This window comes from Protopterus annectens, chromosome 7.part0 (genome assembly GCF_019279795.1).
Source record: "Protopterus annectens isolate FY-2018-M chromosome 7.part0, PAN1.0, whole genome shotgun sequence".
In the NCBI taxonomy this organism is placed as follows: Eukaryota; Metazoa; Chordata; order Ceratodontiformes; family Protopteridae; genus Protopterus; species Protopterus annectens.
Window position 1 is genome coordinate 417,155,702 of NC_056739.1, and position 22,191 is coordinate 417,177,892.

Consider the following 22,191-nt stretch of genomic DNA (forward strand, 5'->3'; position numbering starts at 1 on the left):
AAATATGTTAAGTGTGGCCACAAACTTCCTATGTCTGATGCACATATCATATGTGTTTACTGTCTTGGACCCTTACATTTTCAGGAAGATTGTGCAATTTGTCATGGCTTTAAACCCAGAACATTAGTTGAGAGAAAAAAACAAATTGATTTTGAAATGTCAGAGAAGCAATATCTGTGGCTCAATCTCCTAAAAGCAGAAGTTCTAAGTCTTCTTCTCCAAGATCCAGTCAGAGGGAAGAAGCAGTAAAACAAATACAAAAGCTGCTAGAAAAAAGATTATTCCAAGAGGTTCCACCAGACCAGATAGAATCTGGAACTTACTCAAGATTCTTTTTAATGCCAAAGAAAACAGGGAACTGGAGACCAATTCTGGATCTCAGCAACTTGAGCAAGTCAGTTCAGTGCACCAAGTTTTGGATGGCCATGGTTCAATCCATTCTCCCTTTTCTGGGCAAGGACAACTGGATGTGCTCAAAGGAATTTCTGGATTTGTCCTACCACATAAAGATAAACAGATGCTCCAGAAGGTATTTACACTTCTGGCTGGGAGCCAGTCACTACCAGTTCAGAGCTCTGCCCTTTGGTCTCACCACAGCCCCCAGAGTGTTCACTAAATGTATGGCAGTAGTAGCAGCTGACTTGAGCCTGCAGGGATTCCAGGCTTTTCCGTACTTGGATGACTGGCTCATTACCACACCAACCAGGCATCTGTTGATAAGAGCAAGATATCAGGTTCTCCAGACTTTTCTCATCTGGGGATAACCATAAACTATGACAAGTCTCAACTGGAACCAACTCAAAATCTGGAATTCATAAGAGCACTGTTCAAGACAAAGTCTATGATAGCTTTACTGGCTCCTTCTGGAGTCCAAACTATAAGATCACAGGTCAAGAAAAATAATATGCAGTACCAAGATTTCAGCCTGCTTGATCCTTCAAGCTCTAGGGTCAATGTCATCAGCTATAACACTAGTACCTTTAGACAGATTTTACAGTGGATGTTAACATCACAATGGTCGATGCTTTACCAACCTTTGGCAACTCTGATTCGAATCACTCAGACATGCAAGAGAGATCTCAAGAGGTGGATTCAGTCAGATCATATTCTGTAAGGCCATCCTTTCATTCCCACCACAGCCCAAGGCCATAGTGACCATGGACACTTCCCAGTTGTGGAGGGTTTGGGGCTTTTTCTGGAGAAAACAGACCAAGGGACTTGGCCTCTAAAGAGGCCAACTTGCATATCAGTGTTCTAGAGATGAAAGCAGTGCTGTTAACATTGCAGGCCTTCCAAGATGCTCTCCCTTTGGGGATGATTGCAGTTCAAACAGACAATATGTCAGTAGTTTGGTACATCAACAAACAACGAGGGACCAGATCGTCTCTCATGTGTTGAGAAGCCCTCAGAGTGTAGCAGTGGGTGATCTCCTTCAACAGCTTTCTAATAGCAATGCACACTATGGGGAAGTCCAGTGTGACAGCAGACAAATTTAGTAGGTGCATTCTCCTACCTCACAAGTGATCTCTCAACAAGAAAGTGACAAGGATGATATTTTGTAAATGGAGAGAGCCTTGCTGCAGTCTTTTTGGTTCTTTCCTAAACAACAAATGCAGCAGCTACTTTGCCCTAATCCACCCACAGGGGAAATCACTGAGGGATGCTCTATTTCACGATTGGCCCCCCAGTCTACTATATGCCTATCCACCAGTTCCGCTAATTCCAAAATTCCTACAGGATGCTGCCACATTGAAGAGCAAAGTCATCTTTGTTGCACCTGACTGGCCTTGACAGATTTGGTCCCCTTTCCTTTGGTCTCACTTGCTTCACTAACCTTGGTTTCTGGATCCGACTCCAGACCTCCTGCCTCATCTAAATGGTATAATCCATCCAGACATATCAAGCCTCAAGTTGACGGCCTGGCTTCTCCAGTTCCATTGATAGCCAGGTAACCTATGCTCTTTTCTCCTGTCCAGCATATACTTTTATCGTCTCACAAACTTTCAACACGTAAACTCTATTGCAATAAGGGGAAAAGATTTGTGTACTGTGCTCATCAAAATCATATTTTGCCTTTTTTCAGCTCCTATACATGACATACTTGAGTTTTTGGCCCTACTATTTAAAGAAGGAGCAAGTTCCGCAACCATTAAAGTTCAGCTGGCAGCGATATCTAACTTTCATGTTGGTTTTGAGGGTTCTTTAGTAGCATCTCATAAGTTGTGTAGAACTTTCATGCGAGGCACTCTATTTTTAAGGCCTCCATTTAAAGACCCCACTCCCCCATGGGACCTCAGCTTGGCACTGCAGGGACTTATACATTCCTCCTTTGAACCAGCAGGAGAGTGTGACCTTAAATATCTAACTTGGAAAACATTTTTTTCTAGTAGCCATTACATCTGCCAGACGAATTTCAGAAATTCAAGCATTATCTTCAAATCCTCCTTACTTGATTTTTTATACGGATGAGTTATATTACGAGCCAATGCAGCCTTTCTTCCCAAGGTGGTGTCAGAATCTAATATCAGTCAGTCTGCTAATTTGCCAGTTTTCTTCCCCAAAGTTGCTAACACAGGATAATATATGTTGCATTTATTAGATATTCACAGAGAATTACATTTTTACCTACGAAGAACAAAAGACATAAGAAAAAAAGACCAGTTATTTATTTCCTTTGCAAACTTGAAACTGGGTAAACCAGTTGCCAAAGTTACTTTAGCCAGATGGATAACTGATTGCATTTCATTCATTTATATATAAAAAATTGAACATCATCTTACCATAACCGGTAAGGGCTCATAACCTAGATCAATGGCAACTTCTGCAGTTTTCTTCTCTACAGCATCCATAGATGACATATGTTCAGCAGCAATGTCAGCTACCCCCCATACCTTTGTTACTCATTGCAAATTAGATCTGGTCTCCACGGGTAGAGCACCATTTGGTTCAACTGTGCTCAGGAATATCATTTATTAGACTCCACCATGGTTTTTAGGTGGCTGGGGACTCTGTCCCATTAGTGGAGGAGAGAATGAAAATTGACAACATCAGATAAAGAAGCTATGCACTTACCATGATGTTCCATCTGTGTTGTCCATTTTCATTCTTCCTCAGCTTCCCGCCCACCAACCCCATACATTTTTTTATATATGAACTTTGGGAAGAATGAGTTCTTAGAGGACTATCACTATCCTTTATATTGAGTTCCAGATATACTCTCTTTCTAAATTGATTACATGCAGTTGTTGCACCTCTTTTGTTTAAGCATAGTAAATATTGTCTTTTCTAGTAAAAGCAGCCAACAAGATCTGAGATAACTTAGGGTTGGTGCATTGTGGGTAAGGGGAAGCTTGAGAGTTTTTGGTTGCCACGAGCTTTAGCAACGGCCAAGACAGATCTGACCATTGGATCTGAACCCATTAGTTAAGGAAGAATGAAAATGGACAACACAGATGGAACATTATGGTAAGTATGTAATTTCTTTCTTTGACCTCTGAGAAGTAAATGCCAAAGAGTAATTGTATGTATTCCTAGATGCTTTAGATAAGAAAATCAATTTTCATTGCTCTGTCACTATCAGGATTCCTTAAACAAAATGCTGGTATCATGAGGGTGCTGATGATACTTATTTGTGGCTTTACCAAATTCTGAATTAGAATCCAGGCAGATTAATTAATGTAGTAAAAATCTGTTAGAAGTCTAATGACTAATTTGAAGGAGATGCTTGTGAAAAGTGTATTGAGTCTGGGAAGAATGATGCTTGGGAGGAGGGGGCAAATATATATATGGGTGTCTGTGTGTGTGTGTGTGTGTGTGTGTGTGTGTGTGTGTGTGTGTGTGTGTGTGTGTGTGTGTGTACATATATATATATATATATGGGTTACCTTCATTTCATTGACAGCTCATTTCACAGACAAGCAAATCAGCAAGATCAATTCACTGAAAGTTCATTTCACTGACAACTCATTTCATCGACAGTTATATATGGCCTGTTCCTCATTTTAGTGTGATCCTGGAGTTAGAATATATAGTAAGGGGGGTGGGGGAACAGCCCCCCACATTGGGGTTGTGGGGGGCATAACCCCCCACATATTATAAATGTTTTAAACTATACAGATGGATACTTACAAGTGCAATGAATAACTGTTTTGCAGAAAACAATATATAACCAAAGTATGTGGGGGGGCTTCGCCCCCCACACCCCTTTACTATATATTCTAACTCCAGGATTGCACTACAGTGGGGAACAGGCCATATATAACTGTCGACGAAATGAGTTTCAGTGAAATGAGTTATCAGTGAAATGAACTTTCAGTGAATTGATCTTGCTGATTTGCTTGTCTGTGAAATGAGCTGTCAATGAAATGAAGGTAACCCATATATATGTGTGTGTGTGTGTGTGTGTGTGTGTGTGTGTGTGTGTGTGTGTGTGTGTGTGTGTGTGATTTATGTGTTAAAATGAAAAAAAATGTACTGATTAGAAAGCTCTGCAACTATTACTTAACATGAAAGAACGTATTAGTCTATGGCACACACAGCAATGGCTGATAATATCCTTGTAAATCCAAAGTGAGATAGCCCTACATAAAATGTCAGTACTTTGGTTTTGTTGTCAAAAGAAGGCAATAATTTTGCAGTTCTAAGTCCACTTTTGATAAAGGGAGACACAGTTCCATTTGTTATACATAATGTGCTCTACACTTGTTCCAAAGTTATATACCATTTAATAGGTGTACAATGCTTTCATTCACAATTTTTATGGTGTCTGTGTATGTGTGTGTGCATATATATATATATATATATATATATATATATATATATATATATATATATATATATATATATTTATATATAAACACTTCTACTTACAAGGATTGGCAAGCCTGATAAACTTTGGGGGTGGGGAGGATATAGTGATGCAGGGTGAAGGCTTTGGACCTTGGGTCTAGCTAATGTAGCAGTGACTCCCATAGGTTCACTTAATAGGCTGAGTATACCACAATGATGATGTTCATCATTCCTACTGCCTCAGTGGCATTTTGAGATCTCTGCCAAGGTAACCAAGTACTGTCCAGCATTCAAAGGTTCAGGCTCCTCTCCTTCTCTCTTCCTGTGACTACTGATTGGCTGAGCTTATCCTAAGAGGGAACCCTTTAGTTGTCACAGGAAGAAAGTGTTCAATATTTTTCTGCCTTCCGGAGAAGAAAGCCCTCTAACTCATCACAGGATCTGGTGCTGACTTTTCCTGCTTACTGCTCAGATAAGCCCCATTTAGGCACCCATTCCTCTAATTTTATTATTAGATGTATTATTCTCTTGCTATTTTTATGTTTATTGTAAAATATTTATTTTAATATTTTATTTATATCAGTGTTTACACCATGGTGGTGCAGCGGTTAGCATTGTCGCCTCATAGCAAGAGGTTCTCCAGTTCGATTTTTGGCTGGAGCACCTTCTTTGTGGAGTCTGCATGTCCTCCCCGCGGTCGAGTGACGTTAAAGTCATGCAGGTAGGTGTGCGCGTGAATGGGTGTGCCTTCTTTGAAGGTTGGGCGTCGGGCTGGCAACTTGGCACCGTAAAAATCCACTGCCAATCATTAGCGGATCGGAGTTCCACTGTGGCGACCCCTAACCGGGAAAAGCTGAAAGACATTACTATTTATATCAGTGGTTAAAGTTAATTCCTGAGGGAATTTCTGTTTGTAGCAGTGTTTATCTGGCTTCAGACTTTGACAATTGTTTGTTTTTTACTGTTTCTGAGGAGACTTTCAGTAGTTCTCTTAGACGTGCAGTGTGTATGTCTTCTGAAGACATTGTGGACTGTCTAGTAAAATCACGACTGTGAATTAATCACACCTGTCTACTTTTGTTACTCAGCTTTATTTTCATCTTTTCACATGAAAATATTACAGAGCTTGGGTTTTTTCAACAGTTATACATTATTTACTATATGTATGTCTCTGCTCTGTTTTTTTTAAATCAGATTGTGATTTTGCTGCAAATAAAGTTACAGTAGAGAGTCAATTATCCAAACTAATTGGGACTTAGGGTAGTTCAGATAATCAAACTGTTCGGATAATCAAACATATAATTGAACCGGATAAAAAACTTCTAAAATCTTTTTTCCACACACAGGGAATATACTTTTCAACCATTCAGCATGTCCAGTGGACAATAAAAAATATTTTTCACACACAAGTGGGCTACAAGCTCAAAAATCATGCACAAGAGAATATGTATAATGTTTACATATTCAGACTTTATGATTTTTCCTACCCAAAAACTTTGGAAGGTTGCGTTCGGATAATTGACATTTCTAATAATCGACATTTGGATAATTGACTCTCTACTATAGTTGAATGTGCTGCGGACATTTTACTCTCTTTGACAAGAAAACAGTTTAAATTGCCATACATTATTTTATGACAGTTTAACATGGTTTAAGTGTGTGGAGCTAATGTTTAACCCTGGTTTGGAATATTGGTTGCATTGGTGTGTAGACTTTGTTTACTGGAAATTCTATAAGTTTTGTCAGTTGTAAAAGAACTCTGAACACATTCCAGACTGTTTTTTTTTTGTTTTGTTTTAATAGCACACTTTATCATAGTTTAGTTGTGTAGGGACATATTTGTTACTGGAAACTTTAAGTGCTTATTGTGATACAGTATCTAGTACTGTATGTTCATTATTCTGGTTGGTGTTCTCTCCCCCTGACTTGATGGATCCTAACTCTGGTAACCCCATCAAATCTAGTTGCAGCTGAAAAGAAAAAACAAAATAAAAATATGCCTCAGCCTACAGTTAGTGACTCTGTCATGGCCACTGCTTGGACCTCAGACCACTTATCTTTTGCCCCATCTCCCTCTAGTGTAGCTTTGCCTGACACTGTGGAACAGGGGTTAGACACATCCAGTACCTGACGCAAGTATAGGAGAACCAAACTCTTTAGATGCAGGAGTAGTCCTGGGTAAGAAACCCCTTGCTAGACATAATACTCTGTCCTCAGATACTTTATCTAGTAGTGAGGCTCACAACAAAAAGAAACAGAAGCTTCATCATACAGCTGATAATCAGATTATATCTGTTTATAAGACTGATGTGGCTTCCTTGACTAAGAGTGTTCTACAGACAGTTAATTCTGGTGGTTGTGTTCCCATACATGGCTCTAGTCCTGGTTTGGCTGCAGACATTTCTGTTGTTTCAGGGAATGATGAAGAATCTGATAAAGACAATGATGATTTCCTAGTTGGCACTAAGTCTAGTCACTCTGATTCTTTGGAAGATAAACCTGAACTTAAGTCCAAACAAGTGTTCCCTTTTCCTCAGATGATTCATAGATTTACTGAAATTTTTGTGTGAGAGCAGTTGGGAACTAGCCATGGAGAGCACACCAAAAGTGCTAGGTTATAATGCCTTCCACACATTTAGGCCAGTTACTTCACAGGCAGGGACTAAAGGTGGAGGTGTCGCTATTTACATCAAAGATAAATATACTTCAAGGCTGGTCAAACAGGACAATGCCCTTGAGATGCTCCATATTTAAATGACCATAGGCAAAATCCAATACCACTTCCTTGCAAGCTATAGATCCCTCCCTATGACCCAGGAAACCAATACCATGTATCTAAACGTATTAAGAACACCAACCATCCCACTCAATACCATATTCATAACTACTCCACTATTAAGTGGGAATCCAAACGTTCCTGCACAGAGATTCCTGGATTTTGTAAACACAAACTCTCTGGACCAGATAGTCAATACACCAACCAGGGGTTCAAGCATATTGGATCTTGTCCTTACTAATAAGGGAGAGTGCTGCACACCCCCTACTGTAAGCATTTATATCACACTATCGAAAGATGAAAATAGCGAACGCTATTTCATTGAACCTAAAATATCTAAACCACATAATATGGAACATTCAGAACAGCAAATTTTTTCCTTGGAAAAAAAATTCGTAATTCCGAAACACATACACACAACACAAGCACACCTAAAAAACATCAATCCACACACATATACTTATAATCCTACAACTAACCCTACACTAAACTGTACATACACTACTATCTATCCACTTACCTTAACCCAAACCCTAAACCTAAGGTCCATCACTATCGCACACTCTCCTAACCCACGCCCTAACCCTAACTCACTTAACCCGTCTCTAACCCTAATTCACATAACCCGCACCCTAACCCTAACTCACCTAACCCCCGCCCTAACCCTAACTCACCTAACCCACGCCCTAACCCTAACGACCACACAATCGCACACTTACCTGAACCCGACCCATACACTTTCCACCACAGCGCTGAAAATAGTGAAGCCACAGAACCAGCCAACCAGATTCTTTCCCTAGGAAAGAATTTGGTGTTCTGCAGCTTCGCTATTTTTAGCGTTCGCTCAAAACGGATTGATATTAGAACATTCAAAGTTTTAAAACTTCGATGTTCTGATATAGACCCTACTGTAATGCCTTCCCTGGTAAGGTCCAACAACAAAATGGTCTCCTTTGAAGTAAAAATAAAACCTGGACCCCCAGCTAAACCTGGAGTATTTAGGAACTATTCTAAGGCTAACCTCCTACTATTAAGTAAGAACCTGGCAAAATTTCAAGCCCCCATAAACCCTGAGAACACTGCTGCCTATGCAGAACTGTTCGCAGAAACCCTGTACAAGCATGTTAATAGCTGCATAGAGGCAACTGTACCCACCAGGAAGAAGTACAGAACTAACTCAAAAAACAAGCCACCCTGCTGGAATCACAAAATCAGTAAGCTGCATAACAGGAGGAAGAAAATCATGGCAGAAATTAGGAGATGCAGCACTCAGCAGGATAAAAGCACTCTCGTCAAACTAAACAAACAACTCAGAGGACAAATAAAGTCTGCCAAAGCCAAATTTGAGGCAGGTTTGGCCTCCCAGGCCAAGGACAACCACAAAGAATTCTTAAGCTATGTCCACAACCTCAAAGGCAATACACAATTGTGTGCAGAGCTCTTTGTAAGTGGAGCCATCTATACTGAGTCAGAAGACATAGAAAACCTCCTGACTGATAAATTCAGGTCCAGCTTTACCCCTCCCTCCCCCTTAACCTTCCCTAAGGAAATATCATCAAATATAACTGCTCCTACTATCACTAGGGAACAGGTCCTTAATGCTCTCTCTAAGACCAAGAACACTGCATCAATGGGCCCAGACAATATCCCAGGATGCCTTCTAAATAGCATGAAAGATTACCTATCAGGGCCTCTGGAATTACTATTTAACTGTAGCCTCCAAACAGGTTTTGTGCCTCATGAATGGAGAAAGGCAACAGTCATCCCTCTGCACAAAGGTGGAACATCTACAGACCCTGGAAAACTACAGACCCATAAGTCTCACTAGTCTTATATGTAAAGCCATGGGAAGAATTATCATGGAGATGATCAACAGAGATATAGTAAACCTCCAGACACTGGACCCAACCCAGTTTGATTTTGTCAAGGGCAGATCATGCCTACTCAAACTGGAGAACTTCTTTGAGAAGGTCACCAAAGCAATGGATGAGGGCAAAATTGTTCACACTGCCTACCTTGACATGGCCAAGGCATTTGACACAATACCCCACTCAGGCATTGTTGACAAACTCAAGAGGTTAGGTACAAACCTTCATGTCACCCGGTGGATAGCCAACTGACTCACAGATAGGGCAAGGCAAGATGAAGTGGATGAGTGTCTTTGTTGTCAGGTTCCCAAAAACAGAGTGCTGAGTGTCTTTATCACATCTCTCACTGATATCAAAATACAATTTCAGTGCTGGCTATAGAATGACATCACATCTGGTCACCCAACTCTGTGGTTCCCACACTACCCCCCCCCCCCGACAAGAAGCTGAACCAGGATCTAGCACAGATGTGTCACAATACATACCTAGAGCTTTGCTAAGGCATCTGGAGACTGTAAAACAATTCCAGTACTTTCATCCTTCTGCAGAAACTAACCAGCCATTCTCCAGCACCCCAGGGTAGCAATTAGTTCACCACTCAGCACAATAAGAGCCCTTTCTCAGACATTGCATCTTTGACTGCATTCAGGCATGTGAGCTAAAAATCTTTATGACCTAAACCAAGTCATTTAATTTCTGGCTATTTTTTCTTAAGGTAAGTTAAGCTGAGCTGAGCTTACCTCCTTCCCTTCCAGCATCCTCTGTTAACATATATATATTTCTTCAATTACAGCAGTACAGTCTGATGTAAATGTATATTTCTTTTCTGTCCAGCAGGACCCATTGTTGATACATCTTTAACACAAGCAGCTTTACAAATACATTTTTAACACAAGCATTTGTAAAAATCAGTTTGATATACAAACAACATAAAATTCTTTACAAAACTCCAGCTAACTATGCTGGCATATGTTGCACATACACTGCCCTACTCTCTCTGTCATATCTGGCACTACCTCACATCAGCAGAAGTTGTTTATCTTTTATAAGGAGGCTAAGAAAGGTCAACCTGTCTCAAAGCAAACTATTGCATGATGGTTGTTCTCTGCTATTGTTTTCTGTTACTCTCACTATGGTAAGTCTCTCCCAGGCAAGGTTAAGCCTTTCTTGACTAACGTCTAAGCTTCTTCGATGGCATATTGGAAATGGGTGGACTCTAGAAGCATTCCAGATGCAGCAGCCAGGTTCTCTGTTGATATCTTCACAAAAAACTACAAATTGGATTCCTTTCCAAGGTTTAGAACAGGCTTTGCTAGGACCATTCCCAGGGCTGCTGGATCTTTATCCAGCCATATCTCAGGTAGGGTAAGCTTTGGGAATCTACCCAAAATATCACTCAAGCAGTGGGAATAATGCACATAGTACAGTTGCACAAGTCCTACTTACCTGTAACAGAGATGTTTGAATGTCTTACTACCTCAGTGGCAGCACCCACCTGCCATCTCCCAGATTGTTTATAGTTTAGGTGGGTTTCAACCTCTTTGAGTTGGCTCTTGCAGGATTTGGTATTTATATGGTATTGTGATTGGCTGCAGCCAATTTATTCTTGCTACATGATGCTTGTTTCAGGTACTTTCTCTTTTTCTTTGTAGAAGAGAAAAAGCCTGAACAGCCACCACATGTGATAGCTAAAAGCCTCCCTCTGAGGATATGGTCTGTTAATTAGCTGTCACAGGAAGAGAGAGGGAGGGGATCTGATCTTTTGAAAGATAACCAGTTCTGGGTTACCTTGGTAGATAACCCAAAATGTCATTAAGGCAGTGAGGAATTCGAACATCTACTGTTACAGGTTAGTAGGACTTCCACAATTGTACATTTTAAAGGCTCAGAAAGTTACAAAATGTGAGCAGCTGAAGGGAAAGAGACAGACACTCCTTTACTTACTAAAGGAAATAGAGAATGTGATACTGTACTTAACAGAGACTACAATAGATTGTGACTGCTGTCCATAATAATGAGGATAGATGTTAAATATGGGATATATACCTTTAAATAATAATGAGTTAACTACACTGATTAGCATGTCACATGGTACAGAAACGTTCCAGAGAATTCAGTTCACAGTATAGAACTCACAGAGTTTAGACCACATCTTCTGTCACTGTGTGATATTTGTTAAAGCTTCTGACATGATACCAGAGTCAATATAACCTTTTCTAATGCAAGAAGCCAATTTTATATGATGCATAAAGGAAGCACACATACATTCATATACATGCACAGAAAATCCAACAGGACCTGGGAAAAGTACTTTTGTGTTCTTACTAAATTTTACTGTAATGGCCATGCGCTTTTTGGGGGATGTTCTTGTAATCTAGCTAAATATTTCATTGGTTGTACTCTGGAGAGAGTGGCAAAAGTACATAGCCATTTATATGCCTCTGACTGCTGTGGAACCTTGATGAGTGACATTGTTGTTATTCTCTAGCATGCTTGTTTCAATATTTTCAGCTTTTCTGTGTGATAAATTGACAATATTTTCTTGGTCAAGAGCTCACTTGCTATGAGTTGCTACACTCTAAGCTGCAAAGCTACTGATTATGACATTTGTGAAAGGATATGACATAAAATGCTCTACAAGACCTATAAATTGCTCATTGAGTAGCTGCCATTAACCATGCACTGTTCAGATTTGGGTATTTGAGTCATATGTTTGTCTATACCACCTAACCTATCCAAATTGCTACTGGTTAGTTTGACAAGCAACATTTGTAGTACAGGCAACTGCCTGCAGATGAGCAGCAAGTCACACTGCAAACAAAGGGTCCACATAATAGCTTCAGGCTACCCATAGTTGCTCTACTTTAGCAAACATAGCTTGTAGTTGCTCCATGTTGCCTTTAGCAGTTAGTAGTTGCTCTGCATAGTACATATTCAACAGTTACTTTACACAAGTAGTTCCCTCCACAGTAAAGTCTAATAACTATCTCATGTAACTGATTATAGTGCTCTCAGTATTCAAGCTAATTCTTCAAATCCCTGATCTAATATGGAAGTTCAGCCTGCTTGTTCTCCCTGCTCTTGCTAGACTCACAGCTCTTGGGATCTCTAGGCAGTGTAACAACTGGCTTCTTCTAACAGATAATGAACTTTTACTTAGTACAAGGCATTCTGTTTGTGAAAGTTGCAAGCATTTAATCAACATGAATACCTCTCTCTCACAAAATGAAACAAGACTGTGAGCTTCACACACACATCCACAGCCCACTTTCACCAAACACAATAATATGTCTTATGCTAAGGCTCTAAAAAAGTCCTTCCTAGACCCACAAATATTAGGTGTCAGTGAAAATCTAACACCACATCACCTTCTGGCACATCTCCAACAAAGAGTGACCAGGATTTAATGATCTCAGATATGGTATACAGGATGAATCTACAAATAAAAACATTTTAGTGAGCGGTGAGTCTGTAGTAAGGCACACTGATTCTCCTCTCACTAGGCTGGAGAAAGACTGGGTGATGATTAGTTGTCTGTCAGGTGCCAGGATCTCTGATATCGCAAGGGCCATTTTAAAGACCTTTCATCTGGTAAATATGAGTATGATATTGTGTTGGTTCAAGTGGGACTGAATGCCTTGGCGTTCAAAACCTCGAGGGATATGCAGAGAGACATTTTGGAATTTTCCATGCATGTCACAGTAGCAGACAGGGCTCTGGTCTTAAACAGAATCCTTCCTTCTCCAAGAATGATGCACAAGTATGAAGAAAAAATAATTGGCTTCAGCAATTGGCTAAATAGTTATCATTCTAGGAGAATCCAGTATATGTCAGCATGGGATGAGATTCTCAACAGTCTTACTTGCTTTGGTAAGGATGGTCTGTACGTCTCATTCCAAGGCTTCCACATAAAAGGTAAAGCCTTTGCTCCTCCTATAGTGCTTTTTGGGCACAGTCAAGCTGGTGCACATCTCAATGTAGCATATCAAATCCAAAACAGGATTATCGGCTCTGCTCAAGGTCAGATGTCTTAATAACAAAATGCCCAAATTTGAGGGTCTCCTGCATTTTGGAGCACATTCATATCATTGAAAGTAGGTTTAAGTATTCAAAATGCACTACCTCCATACCTGGGATTTGCACCTACCATGCTTTCAGACCTGATGAAAACTGTGGTGGCATCTCCTTATTTGCTAGGGACCATATCACCTCTAAACAGATTCCCAGGGACCCACAAACAGAGCTCATTGGGCTTCAAATAACACTAAACAAAAATAATATTCAGTTTGTAGATTGTTAAGGACACCTTCTATGTCTGCTGATAATCATGTAAGATTCCTTGATGTAATAAATGAGCTTCCAGTAAACAAGAAATTTCATTGTGTTGGGCATCTTTAACTATCCATCAATTAACTAGAGCACCTATATCTTAAATGTAGGCTATGCCCAAAAGTTCTTACATTTCATAAAAAAAATGCTCACTGGAAAAGATTGTTAACTAACTAGAAGACTTAATGTTCTTGGCATTATCTATCCAAATATAACTTCTTCATATACTACTCCCCTGGTATCTCCTTAACTGGTTAAGTCGGATTATAAACTAGCGATCTTCACCATTGAAACATCTAAAACTGAAGATACTAATATCTCTGAATTCAAGGATTTCAAATGTACAAATTTCACCAGACCCTACATGAAGTGTCAAGATTCACTTATTACAGCATAACCCAGGCATCACCGCAGCAGGGAGCTACATGAAAGAGTTATATGCCCACACAGATAAATGTATAGAATTGCTAATACTTGCCAGATCTAAATATAATGGGAAGTTTAAAAGCAAACCACTCTGGTGGTCCACCAATATAAATAAACTCTACAATAAAAGAAAAAAAAAACTCCTTAAAGTACACAGCAGCTCTAAGGACCCTCACATCAAGGCTAACATTAGAATATTGACTAAAACTTAAAAACAACTATGTGGTCTACTATGGCAGCACATGAACATAGGTTAACATATGAAGCTAAGAATAACTACAAACATTTTATTAGTTACATTAGGAAGTTAAGAAATAACACACAACATTGCTCAGAACTTATTCAAGATTGCAACATCTACTCTGACCTAGTAGACATTGCTAACACAATTGACTTTGTCTTTGAAATTTGGCACACAGCAGTGGTGGTGCTACTCCATATGAGTGTCTCCACAAGTGACTCGGGGAATTATAAGCCTATTAGCCTGATGAGCCTGATATGGAAAGCCATGGAATATATTATAACTGACCCAATTAACTATGACATTAAAAATCTCATCAGGGTAGAGCCACAGCAGTTCTTATCTAATAAATCTGGTTAACTTCTTTGTGAAAGTAACACAAGTGGTTGACAGTGAACATGTTGTACCCATAGCCTGCCTCGACCTGGCCAAAGCCTTTGACCATACCCAGTGCTAGCACGGATAGTAAACAATGCATGCATTACACATAGATCCTGATGTAGTAAGGTGGAGAGCAAATTGGTTAAGGGACAGAGACCATACTGCAGAGATAGCAGGTGCCTCATCAAACAGCATAAAAGTTGCTCCATGCTGGGAACCCTTTTGTTTGGCATTTACTTTTCCGACTTAAAGATCAGAAAACCAAGACTTCTGACTAACCAAGTTTCCATATGACTGTAAACTGGGAGTCACTATTAAATCACTGTCTGACACCTACACTCTGCAACAAGAATTTACACTTGTGAACACCAGGTTTGCTAACAGCAGACTTAAATTAAATGCTAAAAACATGTAAAACTATAGCATTTGGTAAACTATCCACTTGAAATACATTAGCTACATATGTACCTCATAATACATGGCTCAGCCTGAACCTGGAAGTGAGCAGGAATTGCTTCTTTACTTCGCCTCGCTTAGCTGGCTTCTTTGGTGCCCAGGCTATTACCTATATCTGGATCAGCTAGGGGATAGTCATGTGTCCATTCTCCTATGCTAGAGATCAGGCAGCTTCTTACTAGAAATCTGAATCAACTGCTGTCACGACAGTCCATTCTTTTGACAGTTAACTCCTCAAGCAGTGCAGTTTACATGGTCTCAGGAAAGGAAACAGCAGGAGTAGCGATAGATGCAGCTTTGCACAGGATTTCAGTGCACTAATGGGAGAACTGTGCACTAGGAAGCATTTCACTTTAGTGCATATGTGACTTTAGTAATGATTAAGGGAAAATTGCCACAATGTCACCTTGAAACTCAAAAAAAAATGTTTTTCTTTCATTGTATCTTTGTTTTCTGAGTAATTTTAAAGCATTAAAATAATGCTTCTTGCCTCATATAAAATTTTAATATGTTTTTTCCTCAAAATGGCTGACAAAGGACCTTACATGATCTTGTTTTACTGCTTTCTAGTCTCCTTCCCAGAATACATTCCAAGTCTCCTTTATATTAGTCATACTAGACATAAAGAAGTGATGATGCCTTCATAGTCCATTAAGATACAATAGCAACAGTGTGATTCTCAGCCATCTTACACACCTTCTATAGGAGTGCTTGCATTTTATTTCTGAATGCTCGTCATATACATTTCTCTCAGAGTCTGCCACAAGCCATTCAAAGCAAATTTACAGTTCTAGCAAAGAAATCAGCTAAATCCCAGGCTTTTGTAAGTATTGTCTGTGCTATGAGCACCAATAGACCCTCTCCCACACTCTTCATGACGTGTCAAAGGTAGCACTGTAATCCAGATGTTAACACTTCAAAGTACTTGTTCTGCTACTCACTAGTGTCTGCAGCAGAAGGAAGATTTGCTTTGTTGGTTTTTAAACAAGCAATATCTTTCCCTTTGTCATAAGTGCTAATTTATTAATGATACCTTTGTATAAATGAAAACAAATCATACCGATAAATTTTTCCTTTGCAAATATTATACGTCACTTATAATCTATCCAGTCATTGTCAGTCAAACATTACAAAGCTCATTCAATTCCTTCCTTCGCTTAAACCTCATTTCTCCTCCAAAACATTATTCTGCATGCATTGTTCCCATAATTTCCATTTTTTTCTATATAATTTGCTCCTGCCCTTTTCTAAAGATCCCACTTTCAGTTCTTTATCTCTGTTACTATATTCACTATTTCTGGTACAGTTGGTTTAGACTTTGATTTTCATTTTCTAGTGATTGCTTTTTTGCCAGCCATCAGAATTAAACTCAGCAAGGCCTTGCTGTGTCTAGGCAGTTCTGATTCTGTATCATCGCTCCAAAATAATTTCTGTAGTTACACCTATTTGCTCACCAGTTATTTTTGTTAGAGTGGTCTGCAGGGAATTTTTAAAGGCTGCCAGTTCATTACACTCTCCACAAAACATGTTCTACATTGCCTCTTTCTTCCCCATCACACCTCCAACATTTGCAATCTACCTGAGGAAAAATTCTTTGGAGTCTGCTTAGGGTATAAAAATACTTATGCAAACACTTCATTTCCAAGCAAAAATCCTAAATCTTCTAGACTTTGTTGCATATATCCCCCATTGTTTCTTTGTGAATTACATATCCAATCTCTCTTCCTAATCCTTTCTAACCTCCTCTGATTAAGTCCCATAGTTATCATGCAATGTTTTCTATACCCCACTAATTATCCCTTTTTTAACAGTAGTTTCTGTTCTAAATTCTACTAAAACTCTACCAGTGCTGGTCTTTCACTTAGTATCCCTCTATTTCTTTCTCTTTGCCTATACTCTGATATTAATCCTTGAAAGAGAAGGCAATCTCTAGCCTGCAGTCAAAATGAATATTTGGCCTTTACCCATTCTATTACTTTTCCCCCTCTAATTATTTCCTCACTATACCTTGGTTCCTTTACCAGTTTTCTCCAGAAAATTATAACTGTTTTGTTGTATTTGCTTTTCTGAATGTTGGAGAAATGTGCTAATGTGATTGTTATTTTTTTGTTCAAAAATGTTTTACAAGCACAGAAAAAAAAAAAAAAATATATATATATATATATATATATATATATATATATATATATATATATAAAATTAGCCACCCAGCGGTGTAAAACTTAGCTTTAGAGGATTTCAACTGCTGAACTGACACCCCGATCCCATGTGCAAAAATGGAAAACATGTATGTGTGTGTGTGTGTGTGTGTGTGTGTGTGTGTGTGTGTGTGTGTGTGTGTGTGTGTGTAATATATATGCACCTGTATACAAAATTACATACCTTTTGTCTAGCTATACAGGGTAGTCTTCCTATCTTTATATCTACTATGTGAAGAAATAATAGACTGGCTAGGAATGCCACTTTTCAAGCTTAGATGAATATCTTGAAATACAGTTAGAACTAACTTAGTAGATACGTCCAAATGCTGGACTTGTTACTGCACAGCAATTTTAAACAGTACACTTTGGATATAAAAGAACTGACATGCTGCTTTGAACTGAGCCAAGCCTACCAAGGATGCTGACTTTGGAGTTCCATGTTCATTTTCCAGTGCATTGTCGTGTTCCACTCATCCAGAAATTATGATCAGTGGTGGAAGGTGTGAAGATATTCAGTTGTGAAGATAGTTATGGAGCCTCTACTAATTTGATATGTGCAGAGGGATGGAGCCCTAACTGTGACTCAGGTGACTGTGGTCCAATTAATGAACCCAGAAGTGGAGGAGACTGGTAGCGAGGGGGAAGAAATGAATGTGTGGGGCCTGTTCACCTCTCCTGAGGGGGATAGAGGTAGGGGCATGCACACACTTGGAGGTACACAGAGTAGTACAGTCTCACTGGTGGAGACCGGAGACACCACCACTCTTGTTGTTGGGGAAGTGGCAGAACTGCTTGAAGGCAAAATTCCAGGCAGAAGTGAGGGGTTATACTTTAATAATAACCCACTGCATGCCTGTGTCACCTGTATGTTGCATGGAATGGGAGAAAAACATAAAATGTCAAACTATCTCTGAGGGCTGCCTTGATGATCAAGCCTTTTAGTTGGCTCTTGCCTGGTTGGAACAAATGGGTTGATGGACCAAGATGGGGTTTGATGGTTATCAGGCAGTAGAAGCTAAAAGCTGCAAAAAATAGATATAAAGATAATATGTACAAGGAGAGCTAATACCGAGCAGTATCTTCTTCAGAAGCTATATAAGACAGAGAGCATGGATAATTACATATTAATATGCATAGTTTAGAAGGAAATATAAAGAAAGAACATTTCATGCATTTCAGTACTAGCAGGGTTCTAGAATATAATATGTTTTAGATAAAAGTAATGTACAAACGCATGCATAATTTAAGTATAATGGTGAATGACACCAGTGATTTTATGCAGAGTCTGGTAGTTGCATAAAATGCCCACTCTAAAGAAGTGGTGGATTTAAAAGCAAAGCAGTTGGAAAGTTTAAAATGCATGAAAAACAAAGAAATTGTGACTGTGAAAAGAGCAATTTTTGTGTGTGTGTGTGTGTGTGTGTGTGTGTGTGTGTGTGTGTGTGTGTGTGTGTGTGTGTGTGTATATATATATATATATATACACAGAGATAGAGATTTCTTCAGAATCATTCAGAAATGAAAATGTGTCTAATATGCGAGAAAACAACCAGTTGTAACAAGTCAAATCCAAGCCAATATATAAAAATAAACATTCTGTATATAAACAGAGTTTTAAGGTTATGTAATACAAAACATTTTCACTGGCTTGAATATGACTATAATTGGTCATTTTCATGTATATGTGTAACTTTCTGGTTCAGATTCATTTTCACTTGTGATTTCTTCTGGGTATGTCATAACTGATAGAGATGAAAGCTTTAAATGAATTATAGTTTTATCATTTCAGATATCTTTTTTTTTTTTTTTTTTACATAATACCGAATAAGGGCATTCTAGTAAAGAAGGGAGGCTTGAAGTACTTTATTTCACCTAGAATAACTGTTTATAGGACATACAGGATGTATACCATTTATAGGGTATTAACATATATTTAGCATTCCTGTAAGACATTCTTAACTGAAGTTCCTCAATACAGTTTGCCTGATTTAAAAAGACATGCTGTCAGTGTAAGTGACTTACTGTAGTATAATATACTGCAGTAAAGTCACTTATACTGAGAGCAAATCTTTTGGAATGTGGCCCAATTAGTGTTGACATTTGTCAACAATCACTCACTTGTAGTTTGTACAAAACAATTATCTGTACATACCCATCGTTTTCCTGTTAGCCAAGTTTGTTTATTCTATTCATATTTCATTTCTTTCTGGTTGTATTTAAAACTGCTATCTTGGCTGATTTTCTAAAATAATATGTATTGCATATATTTATACATGTCTCTGCATTTGCATTGCTTTAAATATTTGTTACTGCCTAATGGCCTAGGCTGTGATTAAAAGGATGTATCAACCCATTCACTTATCCAGTTAAAAATAAAATAAAAATAAATAGGGAAGATTATTAAGAAGGTTATATACACACAGATAAATTCCTACCTTAATTTAAGAGGTTTCTTAGAGCAATTTCAGTTTGGTTTTAACTCCAGGCCTAGGAACGAGACTGAGGTAGTTGATAACCTCATAAAATGTTTGAGCTTGGTTCTCCTTGAGTTCTCATAGGCCATTGGTACTGCACACATCCAGTCTCGGGGAATATTTGTTGGAATAGGAGGCATCTCTGTCTTAGTGTGGGAAAAGCCTTAGGTATGACAGGAAATGGACTGTAAATGCATATGGGATCAAATCTGGTAGTGGGGAACCCTCATGATGGCACAAGCTTATGCTGGGATAACATCTGCAGAAACAAGCATAGTTTTTGTTTTAATCATTGTAGTTTTACACAAGTAGTTCTGGCTGCACATTTAGTGCTTAGCATAGGTTCATAGTCTTGTACTAGGCTAATGGTCCTGGAGCTTTTACAAGCCTAGCCCATAGAAGTGCCCTAGCATCGTGCCGCCTGATATTAGTTCCCAGTGCCTCTATCAAGTAGAGCCACTGGAGTGATCCCCAGGGTCAACTTTGTATTACCCATCCACTCATCAAGATTTCTCTTGAAGAGGGACAGTGAGGTGCTCTGCTTGACATGTATGGGAAGTCTATTCCATAGCATGGGCAGTCTCTGGATGAGGAACCTGTCCCTCCAGCATGTTCTGTTGATTATGGTAATGAGGTTGAGGTCTCTGGAGGGACTAGGATTTCTTTAGATGTAGCATTTCTAATAGAGCTGGGTTAGACATGGCTTTGTAAGTCAAGCAGAAATCGCCTCTAAGTAGGCGATATAAGAAAGAGACTAGCTGGAGTCTTTTGAGTCTGTCCATGTAGGACATGCATTTAAAGCCTAGGATCCTCTTTGTGAGGAACGTCTGTGGCCTCTCCAGCATGTGCAGGTGTCTAGTGAGGTACATGCCAAATGGGGCATTATACTCGATGATTGGACTAATGAGGGAAGAGTAGAGAGAAGCGATGACCTCTTTCTTCCTGGATGCAAAACCCTTGGTAATGAGATGTGCCACATGGAAGGACTTTCTGATCGCAGTGGCAATGTGGTGGTCGAAGGAGAGGTTGCTGTCAACCTGCATCCCCAGATCTCTTATAATGCCTTCAGTGTTCAGTGGGCTCCCATTGATGTGGTAATTAGTGGGAACTGAGTTTTTACCATAGGGGATAACAATGCATTTTTTGGCATTAAGTTTAAGGACATGGTTTGGACACCAGTCAGTGGTCTCAGTGATGCCTTTCTGCAGGATGTCTGCATCACTTGGGGAGTTAATAATGGCTCCCAGCTTGCAGTTGTCTGTGAACTTGGTCAGCCAAAGTCCCTTTGTGTTGGTCTGGACATCTGAGAAGTAGATGCCAAACAGTAGAGGACCCAGGACCAATCCTTGTAGGACTACACTCGTGACTGGTTGGCAGTCTGACATGGAGTCCACTACTTTCACACTGTGTGTTCTATCTGTCAGCCAATTTGCAGCCCATCCAGTGATATAGGGGTTGATGTCTAGTTTGGTGAGTTTATCAATAATTGCTGAGTGAGGAATGGTATCAAAGGCCTTGGCCAGATCGAGGTAGGCTGTATGCACTGCCTTACCTTCATCAACAGCTCTGGTGACAGCCCTGGTGACTGACTCAAAGAAGTCAATCAGGTTGAGCAGGCATGATCTCCCTTTCAAAAAGCCAAATTGCATGGAGTCTAGATTTTCGAGATTTCCTATATCTTTGTTAATCAGGTCCATGATGATGCGCTCTATAGCTTTACATATTAGACTCATCAGGCTAATGGGGTGATAATTCCCAGGGTCTGCAGTCACTCCCCCTTTACGGAGAGGGATGACTGTAGCAGTGCGGCATTCAGTAGGGACAAAGCCTGAGGTGAGGCTGTGACTGAACAAGACACACAGATGTGGTGCCAGTTCACTTTGTAGTTCATGTAGAACACAGCCAGGGATATTATTGGGTCCCATGGAAGCTGTATTATTGACCTTGGAGAATGCAGCTTTAACCTGTGCTGCGGTAATGCTGGGTTCCTGGCATTCCTCTGGTATTGTGATGGTCCTTTAGGGGGAGAGAAGGGTAAAGTTGGCACTGAATCTGTCAGCCAGTATGGTGGCAATATCTGTTGGCTCAGTATAGGAGGTACCATTGTGCAGTAACTCAGAGCAAATCAGGGTATTGTCATGACGGTTCTTGATATAGCTATAGAAGGCTTTGTGATTGTTTTAGTGTCTGTTGCAATTCTGCCTTCATAGCAGGCTTTAGAGGATTTGATGAGGGATCTCAACTTTTTGTT

At 39.5% G+C, this 22,191-nt stretch overlaps 1 protein-coding gene across 4 annotated transcripts in view; it reads right to left on the bottom strand.

Moving 5' to 3' along the window:
• Positions 1-22,191, bottom strand: part of LOC122806504 (cysteinyl leukotriene receptor 1-like) — a 329,799-nt gene that overhangs the window by 8,294 nt on the left and 299,314 nt on the right. The window contains exon 1 of one of the 4 annotated variants that reach the window (XM_044077003.1): positions 2,450-2,595. The exons of the other annotated variants lie outside the window; for them this stretch is intronic. The gene's annotated coding sequence lies outside the window, so the exon portion shown is untranslated. Of the gene's footprint in view, positions 1-2,449; positions 2,596-22,191 lie in introns of those variants that run through there. 4 annotated transcript variants of the gene reach the window in all.